Source organism: Mastigoproctus giganteus, chromosome 6 (assembly GCF_048544385.1).
Source record: "Mastigoproctus giganteus isolate SK-2022 chromosome 6, ASM4854438v1, whole genome shotgun sequence".
NCBI lineage: Eukaryota > Metazoa > Arthropoda > Arachnida > Uropygi > Thelyphonidae > Mastigoproctus > Mastigoproctus giganteus.
In genome coordinates this window covers 67,728,722-67,743,670 of record NC_143580.1, presented here as the reverse complement: position 1 = coordinate 67,743,670, position 14,949 = coordinate 67,728,722, and the positions used below count along the sequence as shown (strand labels likewise).

The window sequence follows — 14,949 nt, the reverse complement described above, 5'->3', positions numbered from 1 at the left end:
AGTCTTTCCTCATACTTCCGATCTCACCATGCGAGTTGCCTGCCTAGCTACTTTAAAATGAATGAACCTGGAAACTGAATGTTTCAGTTTCCAGGATCATTTTTCTTACTAATTTGAATAGCATTCTGTTTTGTTTGAAGTGGTTACATACAAATAAATAATGCAAAATTCCTGTATAATATAAAAGTGTCTTTATTTTATAAATTACTGAAATTAAAGCTGCCAGAAATTACTTAAAACTTACCAAAAAAAAATATATAATAAATAAATTCCCCAAAATCTTCCAGAGATCATCTTATAATTGGTGAAAGTTTTAAGTATCTAGCAGAAAGACCTGTCTAATTCTTAAAATACTTAAAGATAAACTGAAAATCATATTGTACAAGCAGGGCAATATGCTTAGTTTTGTACATAGCCACAAGTAAACTAAGTTTGCCATGAAATGCATCAGTCTTATATTATTAAAACAAGTTACTATGAATTTCCTGAGACTTACACTTGTATTTCAAATAAAAAGCATAGATTCTTAAGGAGATGTATACTGCTGTTTATTTGAAAAGCATGCCATTATCCATATGGGCTGTTTTGGCATTTATTGATACCTCATCATTGGGTAAGTAGGTTCAGCCAGAGAAAACCCTGACTTCCCATCAGTCAGGTACATATGCAATATGTGAGATGCTCAGTGATACAGAATGGTGTAGTATGTTATGGTGCAATACCAAGACAGCTTTTGGTGACTTAACTTCATAATATGAGATTGATGTGTTTTATAGTACCTTTGTTTTCTTTGGGTTACTTACAAAATGGATGCCACCTCAGTAGCTAGGTGGGCAGGAGCAGCAGTGTGTAGCACACACTTCTTGATTAGACTGGGGTTCGAGCCCGTGACCACCAAATACGGAGGATGCGGAAAGGTCATGGAATGACCACCACATATCCCTGCAGCAATATGGCCTTAGTTGCTAATGCTCCTAAAAACCAAATAACAACAACAAAATGGATGTCATTGCCCAATGTGTACAGTAATGTTTTATAGCTCTTGTACACCTGAAGCTTTAAGAGCATTGGCAGGGCTAAGAAAGATAACAGATGGGATAAAGAAAGGAGGGTTTGAATAAGGAAAATTGAAAAGAAATTCATGGGTAAAAGTGAGGATGCAGATGAGAATTAGATTTAAATAAGGAATAGGTTATTAAATAATGTTTTTTTTTTTTGTTTGTTTGTTTTGTTGTTGTTGGCATATCGGCTTCTGTGGCCATATTGCACCTCCCAAGGTTTTTGCATTTTCTACTCTGATCCAAGCCTGAGGTGGAATATTAAATAATGTCAGTGAGGAAGTAATGGGATTAATGGAAGGAACTAGAGTTAAAGGGAAAGAACTGGAGCTAAAAAAATTAGGCACCTTGGAAATGATAAGGAAAATGAATGAAATAGGAAAATAGGAGAATTTGATCACAGCAAGGAGAAAAAGAAATACAGAAAGTATAACAATAGGTCGGGAAGAAGAACATATAAAGAGAGAGAGAAATAAAGAATATAGAAAAGAATGAACAATTTGATTTATGTTTGAAAAGATAACTTTTTTAAATAATAAATTTAAGGATAGTCAGACAAAATGTAACTGACAGTGAAGATGGGGAATTATTAAAAGATTGGATGCTATAGTGAAGAGATGGACTTGATTGTATATAAGGAATTTATTTGTAGAAGAATAAGAGAAATTTACTTCAATATGATACGTAGAACACTTCTTAATGACACACTCCAGCAAATAAAATTAACGTAAACTAATTACAGTAATAAAATTAATTAAAAAATTACAAGTTCAATGCAAATTTTGAAAAAATACTTTCTTTCCTGAAGCTGATAGGGTTTTTCGACCATATGTCTTGATCACAGGAATGGAAATTACCGAGTGTGTGAGTCGGAATCTTAAATAGAAAGATTATTTGTCTTCACACATGTGGATAAAAGACCACGATCATTTGTCTTTACGCGTGTGGATAAAAGACCCAGATTATTTGTCTTCACGCATGTGCATAAAAGACCATGAATCAGAGGTTAGATATGGATGACAAACATTAATAGAATTCTGGTGTAATTTAATTTCGATGGTTACTGCAATTAATAATCTAGTATAATAACATTGGATGCTAAGTATTTTGACTTCATTGAATAAAAATGTATGCTTTTTGTTAATGGCATGGAAGGCCAATTCTGACCCTGCTGAATCTAAGGATGTGTGCTGTTTTAATCTCACATCCAGCGTACGCTGCATCGAGCCTTGATAAGACAAGTTGCAATAACTGCAAGAAATGTTGTATACCAGGTCATTGATTTGTGTTGCTAAAGGGGAATGGACTGAGCAGTTGTTCAGTATAGTGTGTAATTTCCCTGGCCACAATTTTAAATTCAGTATCTTTAAAGAATCTGTTAAGCTGTTTGTACCCCTATTCAACGTATGGGACAGTTGTTGTTTTTTTTTTTTTTTTTAGGAGCATTAGCAACTAAGGCCATATTGCTCCGGGATATGTGGTGGTCATTCCCTGACCTTTCCACATCCTCCGTATTTGGTGGTGACAGGCTCGAACCCCGGTCTAATCAAGAAGCGTGTGCTACGCACTGTTGCTCCTTCCCACCTGGCTACGGAGGCGCCTGTATGGGACAGAAATAAAGTATTTCTTGATGTCACTATTGTTGGTTTGTGTAGTTTTTTGTATCTTATCCTTAGCTTGTACTCTACTTTGGTTTATTGTAGAAAGGGGTAACCCCTGTTTAAGAATCTGCTGGTCAATATATCTGTATTTCTGAGTCTAAAGCAGATTCCGTCATTGATTATTTTGAACATATGCTTTGAGAAATTGATTAAAAATAATAGACCTCTTGTAGTTGAATGGATGATAGCTCTAACAATGCAGCAACGTACCGGTGTTTGTCAGTTTAAGGTAGCTGTTATATTGAACTTTATTCATTTTCCAAGTAAGCGTGAAATTTAGAAAATTTAATGACTTTGTTTCAGTATTTTCCCTTTCCAATGTAAAATTGAGCCTAGGATGAATATTATTAAATGAATGTAAAATGTTTTGAATTGTGCAACTATCAGTAATAACCAGAACATCATCTAAATGCCTCCCATAATATGTAATACGGAGTGGAAAAGGCATCAAAAATATACACTCAATCGTTGGGAGGTAGACCTCCAATATTAAGCCACTTAGGCTCAATCCCATTGGCAAACCAAAAATTTGTTTGTATACCTTGTCTCGAAAGGTGATATAGTTGGTTTAAAATTAGAGTTTAATCAAGTGAAAAATTTCTTTTATACAAAGCTTCCTATTTAAGAAATTTCTCAATTGATTAAACTTTTAGTTGAAGCCAACTATATCACCTTTCGAGACAAGACAAACAAATTTTTGGTTTGCTAATGGGATTGAGTCTAAATGGCTTAATATTGGAGGTTTCCTCCCAATGATTGACACCTTTTCTACCCCATATTACATATTATGAGAGGTATTTAAACAATGTTCTGGTTATTACTGATAGTTGCACAATTCAAAACATTTTACATTGGAAAGGAAAAAGACTAAAACAAAGTCATTAAATTTTCTAAATTTCACACTTACCTGGAAAGCGAATAAAGTCCAATTTAACAACTACTGTAAACTGACAAACACCGGTACGTTGCTGCATTATTACAACTGTCATCCATTCAGCTACAAGAGGTCTATTATTTTTAATCAATTTCTCAATACCTATAAATATTCAATGACGGAATCTGCTTTAGACTCAGAAATACAGATATTAACCAGCATATTCTTAAACAGGGGTTATCCCCTTGCTACAGTAAACCAAATTAGACTATATGCTAAGGATAGGATACAAAAAACTATACAAACCAACAATAGTAACATCAGAAAATACTTTCCCCTTTTGCAACACAAATTAGTGACCTGATATACAACATTTCTTGCAATGATTGTGACTCGTCTTATCAGGGCTCAATGCAGCATAAGCTAGATGAGATTAAAACAGCATGCATCCTCAGTCTGTGCTTCTCATTCAGCAGAGTCAGAATCGGCCTTTCATGCTGTTAACGAAAACCATACATTTTTATTCAATGAAGCCAAAATATTTAGTGTCAAATGTATACTAGATTATTAATTGCAGAAACCATTAAAATTAAATTACATTAAAATTCTATTAACGTTCGTCGTCCATATCTAATCTTGGATTCATGGTCTTTTACGCACATGCATGAAGACAAATAATCTCTCTATTTAAGGTTCCAACTCACACATACTTGGTAATTTCCATTCCTGTGATCAAGACATATGATCGAAAAGCCCTGTCAGCTTCAGGAAGGAAAGTCTTTTTTCAAAATTTGAGTTGAACTTGTTTTAGTTTTTTAATTAATTTTATTACCGTGATTAGTTTGTGTTAATTTTATTTTCATATATTTTCTGGAGAGTGTCATTAGGAAGTATTCTACATATCATATTGATATGTAGAATACTTCTACATATCATATTGATATGTAGAATATCATATTGATATCATATTGATATGTAGAATATGTAAATTTCTCTTATTCTTCTACAGATATTGAAATACAACATAGAATGTATTGATCATCATTGCTCTGTCTTATACTAAAAATAGAGAATTTATGCCCTCATGGATAGCATGGTTGGCAGGATTGTTGTTTTCCCCACACTGGGTGGAAAAGACCTGAGTTTGAGTCCTGTTGATGATGGGGGAATTTTTATGGGCTTTTTTCATAACGTGGCTGAGTTTGTCAGTGTCAGGCGAGGATAGCATTGTTTTTCATCTAACAAACAGAAAATTGAACTCAGACCACACATACAGACAGTACACACACAGAGCAATATATCCTTAGTCGCTGATGCTCCTAAAACCCTACTGCAACAACATATAGAGAATTTATGTAGGCAGAGGTGGAAAAGAGGATAATGTTGAAATTCAGGATGAATATATAGTGAATCAGGATAAATTGGTCCAACAATCAAGGGAAATGATTGGATAATTTCCAATGTAAGTGCTTGAAGTTATGTGTTTTGCAAGGATAAGGGAACTTATGAAATGTGTATACAGATGTATGAGAAAGTGGGAACTAGTCAGAGCATTTTATAATTACTATTATGATTCTAATAGAGAATATACTGGTATGGGTAATACAGGGAAAATGTAAATAGGTAGAGAGGGTGAAATGAGAATATTGTCTCACCAACATTGTTCAATATATATATATATATATATATATATATAGACAGAGAGAGAGAGAGAGAGAGAGAGAGAGAGAGAGAGAGAGGCAATAATAAGTGAGGCAGTGGGATGGAAGGAGAGGTAGAGGATAAAATTGTACAGATAAGATGTGCATGTGATATGGTGCTGATATCGGATACAGAATATGGGGGTTACATATTTTGTTGGGAAGACTTAAGGATAATTGTGAAGAACATGGAATGAGAATAAATTTTGATAAAACTTAAGTTATGATGGTGGGAAGAGAAGAAAAGGAAACAACTGTTAAAATGAATGATAATAGAATATTTCAAGTGTGATATATACACAGGATATATTGAAGTGATGGGAGATGTTATTAGGAAACTGTATCTAGAAATTTAATGGATAGGATATAATTTAAGGAGAGTAAGTAGATATCTACATGGAGAAAGGATATCAAGTTAATGAAAAATTATAGTTAAACATTTTGTAAGGAGCATGATGTTTATGGTTCTGAGCCATGAACACTAAGCAAGTAGGATAATAGAATTTAAAAAGAAGCATTATAACAGCTATAAGGAAAATAAAGAAAAACTGGATTGGTCATGTACTAGAAGGAGGGAGAAGTCTGTTTAGCGAAACAGTTGAAAGGAAGTTAATGGCAAGAGACCAAGAGTAAGAAGAACAATTAGTAGATTCTCCTTCTTTCTCTCAATAGAGGCTGATTGGTACCATGGTTAAATGAAAAGGGTTCTGATTGAGTTCTGATTGTTTGTATTTCTCATTTGGAAGAGAATATTTAATGTTATAACATAAAAAATGCATAAATAATGGCTAATCATATAGAGCAGTTTTAAATCAGTGTTCATAGATCATACAGAGCAGTTTAAGCAGCATTCCTTGGAACCCTGATGTTCCCCAAAAAGGAGCTCACATGGTCTGTGGATATTTTTTTATCTATTTTTTATTGAATTTTTATACCTGTATATTATCGTTTTTAAATATATTGAGGTTAAGTGGCAAAACTACAAATTATGCCCCCATCCACAAATTATAGTGGATGTGATGCACAGTTATGAAAGAAAATGTGGGGGCCCATGAATGGGCCCCCACATTTTCTTTCACAACTGTGCCAAACTATCTATCTAGGGCCCCCCTTCCCCCAGATGGTGGACTTAGCAGTAGTTTCACGACTGTTAAGATGCCCCAAAAAAAAAAAGAAGAAAAAAATAATAAGGGTTTGTAAAAGGATCCTCTGGCTAAAAAATGGTTGAAAAGAATTAATCAAGAGGAATGTTAAGTAAGTCAGAAGAGGTTAAAAAAGAGACATCCAAGGAAAGTACTGAAGTACAAACTTTTTTTCTTTTTTTTTTTATGTAAACCCCAAACACGAGAGGTATTAGAACGTATAGTACTTAATACCGTGCTTGGGTTGGAGGTTGTGAAGACGAAAGAAGATATTTGTTGACATTGGACTTGAACTTCTGTAGACTGTAATTTTCAGGAAACACGTATGAAGGAAGGTTGTTCCAGAAAATGGCAGTTGAATGAATAAACGAGGAAGATGAAAAGTTGGTTCTGTGAGTTTGAAGTTGAACAGTAAATGGATGTTAGCTGGTGGCGGCACGTGTTAGGATTATTTTGAAAGAGAGAGTGGGAATTATAGAAGCCAATTCAGAAGAACAGTGCCCATGGAAGCATCTGTAGAAGACACATGCAGCAGAAACAGTATGTCTATGAGACAGCAAGTGGAGAGACTCTGTTAGAGATGAATCATTAATTAACCTAACTGCCCTCTTCTGAATGGAATCAAGAAGCCTGAGAGAGGTTTTGGGGGCACCACCCCAGATGTGGGAACAATATTCCATGGCAGGGCAGATTTGTGATTTATACAGAGTGAGCAGCTGTTTGGAAGAAAAGTAACGCCGAGAGTGAAAGAGAAAACCAAGTTTTTTAGATGCGGAGAAAGCAGTATTTGTAATGTGTTTGTGCCAAGAGAGATTAGAAGTCAGGGTAATCCCCAAAAGAGATATATAATTTTTCCTAGAAATCGGAATGTCACTAAAGATAAGCATAGGAGCAGAAGAATCCTTTTTGCGAGATATAAGACAAGACTGAGTTTTAGAAGGGTTGAAATCAACTAAGTTCTCTTTGCTCCACTGGAGAATTACCTGAAGATCGGCATATAAGGAATTGGTAGTAGATTTTCCAGAAGTTGAAGCTGATTGAGCAGGGCAAGGTTTCTCAAAATGGAAAGGGGAATGCAATGTGCTATCATTGGCAAAGCTATGGATAGGATTTCCAGTCAATGGAAGAAGGTCATTAATATACAAGAGGAAAAGAGTGGGGGAAAGAACTGAACCTTGGGGGACACTGGCATTAGTGGAGAAGTTAGAAGACAGAGAGCCATCTACCATCACTCTCAGTGAGCGATCAGAGAGAAAACTGGATAACCAATTACTAAAAACAGTTGGTAAACCATAAGATGGAAGCTTGTTTAGAAGACCTTTATGCCAAACACGATTGAAAGCCTTTGAGATGTCAAGAGCAACTACTCGTGTTTCACCGAACCTTTCCATTGAATTAGTCCATAAATGGGTAACATAAGCCAGAATATCACCAGTGGATCGACACTGACGGAATCCATACTGGCGATCATTGATCAGACGGAAGGTTTCTAGGTAGTTTAAGAATTGGCGGTTAATTGATTTCTCCATTACTTTAGAGAGAGTAGAAGTAATTGCAATGGGACGATAATTGGATGGGAGGGATTTGTCACCCTTTTTAGGAACTGGCTGGATATGAGCAAATTTCCAAGCAGAAGGAAAAACACCTTTGGGATAAGAAAGTGAAAAAAGGCGGCAAAGAATAGGAGTAAGTTCAGGAGCACAGGTTTTGAGAACAAGGGGAGAAATACCATCAGGACCTGGAGCTTTCTTAGCATCAAGATTCATTAAAATCCTTCTGACATCCTTTTGACGGAAGACCACAGGAGGCATTGAATGGAGCGTGTTAGGAATGGTGGGAGGTGTTTTACCAAGAGTATTAATACATGAGTTGGAAGAAAAATGGGATGCTAGCAGGTCAGCTTTATCCTTGGCTGAAGTGACAACAGAACCATCTGGTTTTGACAGAGATGGGCAAAAGTTGCGGCCAATAGCTTTCGCAAGAGACCAGAATGCTCGGCTACTGTTAGGGAAAGAAGCAAGTTTTCTACTCTTAGCCTGTTCAAACTCTAGTTTGGACTGATTAATAACTGCTTTACAATTGTTGCGAGCTTTGGTGTAGGCAGAAAATGAAATTGAAGAATTAGAAACAAGCCAATTACGATATGCAACATTCTTCTCTTGAACAGCCCTAGCACATTTATTTGAAAACCATGGTTTAGATAAAGGATGAGATTTTAAAATGGAGTGTGGGATAAAAGAGAGGAGATTCCAAATTGATAAGTCTCTGACAGGGAATATGAGAAAGGACATATGCACAAGTACCACCTTTGAGGCGAAAGGAATCATACAGTGAATATTTTGGGCATCTGAGATGAGCAGTAGTTGAATCAACCGATAACTGAGATTCTGTCAGAAAAAGTACATGGGATTTGGCAGACTGCAAGTGGAAATGGACATCGTTGAGATTAGAATTGAGACCACATAAATTTGTGAAATTAATTAGGAAGTGCTTGGGAGGTTTAGATCTTTTCGCAGATAAGCTTGCTCTATTAGTTTGACAATTCATGGTGTATTCAGTAGTAAGAAAAAGTGGGTGGCTGTATGAAGTAATGAAATTTTTGGATATGGCATACACATGGTAAGAATATACCCAGATCCTTGAAATAACGTGGCCTCGACAATGCTCCCTGCATACACACTACTCGACTCCTTCCAGTCACTATCTGGCAGAGTAGAGGTAGCAAGATTATACACTAGCTGATCTGGAAGCCTCCTAGAGAGTTCGGTCCAGTGTACTAACTAGCGGCTGGCCTGCGAACACCATTTTAGAGCTGTACCCTCGAAATGTAAGGAATATTGGATCTTGCCACGACGTTCATCATAACCTCAAAAGTCATCAATCGTACTGCATAATGGAAGAGATAGGGAAGGGTTGACCGGAACTTGGCTCTAGAGACTAAACATGGGTTCACCACTTCAAGCCTCCAATAAACAAAGTGGTGGTATTTCACCGGTTGATGAGAGTCATCTGCCACCTAGTACTGCCTCGTAACATAGAGGGATGGCATTCCTCCATGTGGTGTGAGCGCCACACCTCGACCCCTGCTTACGTTGGTTCACACCTGGGTGGTCACCCACCATATACTTGTGCATGGAAGTTATACCCAGGATTACTAACAGTTCCACCATCATGAAGGTGCAAGCAGAGGATTTGGCTGTCACAGACCATCCGGACTTCGCCGAAATTGGGTGCACTTGACTTGAGTGTCACCCAAATATCAATTCCATCAGCATTTTAGACTCCCAGTTAGCAAGTACAGCTTGTATGGCATATCTGAGAGAATGTCTGTGACAACCTCAAGGACCAAAACTGAACCAGAAACACACACTTTACATATTTAATCTGAATAAGAAACTTTTTAACTAAACAGTTGTAGTTAACAGTTTAAAATCCTAGTTTCATCTACACAGCCAAGAAGATAAGCTAAAAATGATGGTACTTATGGAAAAAATGCACGTGCTCTCTCTCTCTCTCTCGGGTGCTTCCGTAGCCAGGTGGGAAGGAGCGGCAGTGTGTAGCACACGCTTCTTGATTAGATCGGGGTTCGAGCCTGTCACCACCAAATACGGAGGATGTGGAAAAGTCAGGGAATGACCACCGCACATCCCCGGAGCAATATGGCCTTAGTTGCTAATGCTGCTAAAAACCAAATAACAAATTCTCTCTCTCTCTTTCTCCTCAGGTGACTATTATGTTCATAGTATTGATAAATAAACCTGAGTTGCTCCCTTTTTTTTAATGTATTTATTAAATTAAATTAAATGTTACTGAAGTGATTTAAGGATCATTATTATAAAAATCCATTATTTTAAAAATATTTAACATGATTAAGAGTGGAATTTTGCACAGACTTTCTCGGGAATTTGGGAAATTTGTCATTCTGGTATTAATTACAATGAACAATATATAATGAATAACATTACACTATATATATATATATATATATATATATATATAAACAAATGTTTTTTTCAGTGTATTGGGTAGGGATGCCGACCGGTCAATTTTAATTACTATGGAAAAAATTGAGAATGCCATCAAGGTAAAGGAGATAACCTGAAATTAAATTAGATTAACGTAAAAATAATTATGATAATAATGGTGGTATCTAAAGTAGTGGGTCCTAGGGTTTTAACTACTTCTTCAGAGGGTCGGCAGCTAAAACCATAGAAGCCACCACAATAAGTAGGATCTCTGTTTCTATTATGATGTGTACATTTCACACGTATACATCATAGCTGACCCGACAGAGACCAAAAGGAAGGAATAAAATTCAAACATAAATAAAAATAAAAATAAGTATATAAATATAAAGTTAATATATATAAATATACCAGCAAGATTTATTGGCATTATTTTAGCTTTTTAACTCTATTTTATATTTATATACTTATTTTTATTTATGTTTGAATTTTATTTCTTCCTTTTGGTCTCTGTCGGGTTGGCTATGATGTATACATTTCGCACGTATACATCATAACAGAAACAGAGACCCTGCTTATCTTGGTGGTGGCTCCTTACGGTTTTGGCTGCCGACCCTCTGAAGAAGTAGTTATAATTCTAGGACCTGCTACTTTAGGTACCATCGTTATTATCATTATTATTTTTATGTTAATCTAATTTAATTTCAGGTTATCTCTTTTACCTTGATGGCATTCTTAGTTTTTTCCATGGTAATTACAATTGACCGGTCAGCACCCCTACCTGTTAATCTATTAGTCTGTGAATCCCCCTTCCCCAAGCTAGCAGTTTTCCCATCCACCTAACATTGCTGCAATAGCATCAGAAATATCCTTGCACCCTTTCTATTTAAGTGTATCCCATCCCTGTAGAAACAGTCGCTCCCGTTAACAAGCACAGACCACATTGAGAAAAATTCTACCCCATGAGCCCTGCACAATCTCTCCAGGGCCAAATTGATTGACAAAGCTCTCATCATATACTCCCTCCTATCATGTCTGGGCAGGATTACAGACACTTTCAAATTTAACCCTAACGCGTGACTTTTTTTCAACATTGATTTGTACTTGCTAAGTAAATCTGCTTATCTACACTTATTATTATTATTAGCCATATGGTGCAAGGAAGCCAGAGACTTTTGCTGCACCAGCCAAAAAAAAAAAAAAAATATATATATATATATATATCTGAGTTACAGAAAGATAGAGAAGTAGAAGGGAATCACCAAGAAAGAGAAGAATGATGATATCCATCTCAGGACCCTGGATATGCCAAGCCCATACTCACCAGATGTGAGCCCCTGGGGTTAATGTCATTAGTGCCAATGTGTACAACGATATCACCCTTTGTGCCTTTAAAAGATGATATCTGTTCTACAACCTCATCAACTTTTCCCCCTGTCAGACATACCTATCCTATTCCACTTATCTTTTTTGTGCAATGTATTTCCTGTTTCCCTGACACTTGAGGCACCAACAATAACTAGCTCCAGTGGGACCAGTGCATGGCTAGATCATGTCCTGTTTGATTGAGATCTGCAAACATGTCGCGATTTGCACTTTTTTTTAGACTGATGCATTGGAGAATTGTCCCCTTTGGTTTTCCCCCAAACCACAGCACTTTCGCAACTTTGCACACATTGCTTTGCTTCTTGGACATGATTTCGATTTAAAAACAATTTAATTAACAATAAAAATTAAAAGTATTTATAAATTTAATTGATTAATTGGGTAATACTATACTAAGCTAACAGATTGCTACTACAGTGCTATGTATTACGCTATCTAGTTTTACATTATACCTTACGCTATCAAGTTCAAGATATATGTTACACTATTCCATATCGATCTACAACAATGGTGGCAAGTTTTGAACGATACAAGTTTTACCGATACTAAGTAATAACCTACAAAATCTCAATCTAAGTTCAAAATAAACTAAGTATCGCAACTAGGAATTAAAGATACTTCTAGAAAATAAATTAATATGCCAATTAAGTCAATAAAATGATAAAAATTTAAGAAAAACTTATCTATTAGCTGCAGCTGTAAAAACTTTGCCTGCACGGATCTAATCTCGTTCTCACATATGATATACTGAAAACTTGAAGGTATTTTTCATTTTCAGAGAGCCTTAAAACTCCTTATGGTGCAGAATTTAAAGCCCGCTGATGCTTCTGAAGTTATGACATTCAGTTTAAAAATAAATACAGAAGTAGCATAGTAAATAGCAACTTGATTTCAAATAAATGAATTAAATTGAATTTCAATGAAAAATTTTTGAAAAAACTTAATCTGATCAAAATGTTTCATCCAGGGTACACAAACCAGTACTGACTTTCTTCTTTTTCACTATTTCGTGAAGGTTTCAGGTATTTACCTTCAGAATAATTAATTTTGTTTATTTTAAATATTAATTTATCTTTATTAAGTTTGATTATTCGAGATTATTAAAGTGTTATATGTAGGTAATTAATAATATGAACCAGAGCTGTAATGCTCAATACGTTCTACGTTGATATCAATATTTGTAAAATAATAAGAGAAGTTTACCTCAGTATAATACGTAGAACACTTCTGTATGATACTCTCCAGCAATTAAAATGAAAAAATCGAAAATCTTACATTACAGTAAAAAAATAATTAAAAATCAATCGAACACAATTAAAAATCAAATGAACACAATTAAAAATCAAATGAACACAATTAAAAATTAAATAAATTAATTAAAATAAATTTAACGAGGAAGGAAAATCGTTTTGTAATTTTTTTCGGTAAATTTCTTTTAATTAATTTTTAATTGTATTAGATTGATTTTTAATTGTGTTCAGTTGATTTTTAATTATTTTTAATTGTGTTCAATTGATTTTTATTTTTTACCGTAATGTAAAATTTTCTATTTTTTCATTTTAATTGCTGGAGAGTATCATATGGAAGTGTTCTACATATTATATTGAGGTAAACTTCTTTTATTATTTTACAAGCAGGTAATTAATAAAGTATGGCCAGGGGCGAGCTGTCCCGAGGGCACAAGAGGTGCACTGCACCCGGGCGCCAACATTCCAGTGGTGCCTGAAAACCTGAAACTTTCAACACATGTGAAGAAAATTTTTAAGGTGGAGCGCCAATTTTCAATTAGCACATTGGTGCCACATACCCTAGGAACACCCCTGAGTATGGCACGTGTGAATCATACATAACATATTTTGTGTTATTGATATGCGAATCAGGACATATTTACTGTAACATTGCTCTCTCAGATTGTGGTATCACTGATATAAAAGCAGTCATTTTTCCCAGGTTTGCGGATCTTTTGATAAGTGGAAGTATAAAGTGAAAATATAAATCATTTAACTGGTGAAATAGAGAAAAAATAATACTTTTCATATTTTTTCCCCTTGGAGTGATGCTGTCTTAGCCTGTCCTATAAATTCAGATCCATACCATGTTAATCATGTGCATGATTAGCCGATTGGTCATTTGGAGGATCCTTGGTTTACTAACTGCCTGGCGCCTCCATAGCCAGGTGGGAAGGAGCAGCAGTGCGTAGCACACGCTTCTTCATTAGACTGGGGTTCAAACCCGTCACCACCAAATGCGGAGGATGCGGAAAGGTCAGGGAATGACCACCCCCACCGGAGCAATATGGCCTTAGTTGCTAATGCTCCTAAAAACCAAATAACAACTAACTACCTTGGTCATAGTGCATCAGTTCATATGGTACTTGGCTCATATGGTATTATTTATCATGTGTTTTTGGTATACAAATGTATGTGCTCATTGGCCAATGTGCATGTTCTTTGGGCTGAAATCCAGTACAACTTTTGAGAAAAATATTCTACTCCTTGTGTTTGAGATTGGGATAGCTCCATTTAAAGAGGTCTCTAAAAATTTTTAATTATCTAACTGTTTTTGAATTCACGCCTCTCCAAACAAGTGACAAGTGATGAACTTTTCATACTATCATGGTGGATGTGTAATTAGCATTATATATATTATTGTTTTTTCTTACCTGTAAAACAAGACCTTGAATTTTCCGGACTCATCTCTTACTATTTATAATTTTTTTTTTTTTTAGTTTTTAGTGATAATTCACTTTTTATTTCACTGGACTTAAGAGATATGATAAGTGAGAGTTGAAGCCAAATGTCAGTGATAACTTTGGCAATATTGTTCAGTGAAGAAATGGAGGATGATGGTAACACTAAACAAGCCACTACATGCTATTTGTAAAAGAATGACTTTCAGTGGGGTTCTTCACAACTTACTAGAAGAGTTAGGCAGTTTTTTACAATTTTCGTAAACCGCTGGCCTGCTTTAAAAGGACCATTGAATTTTTTAAGTAAACATTCTTTCATTTAAATAATGGCCTAAGTCCTGAGTACTCAGGTTGCTATTTACACGACTAGACTGAACATTACCGATTAAGGGTTAATGAAAACTTTTTGAATTTTATTAATATAATAAATGTTTTAGATGTGAATGCATTTTTTATCACTTAATTTTGTGCAAT

General features: G+C 35.4%; 1 protein-coding gene across 1 annotated transcript in view; it reads left to right on the top strand.

Moving 5' to 3' along the window:
- Positions 1–14,949, top strand: part of LOC150084394 (cell adhesion molecule Dscam1-like) — a 687,198-nt gene that overhangs the window by 421,841 nt on the left and 250,408 nt on the right.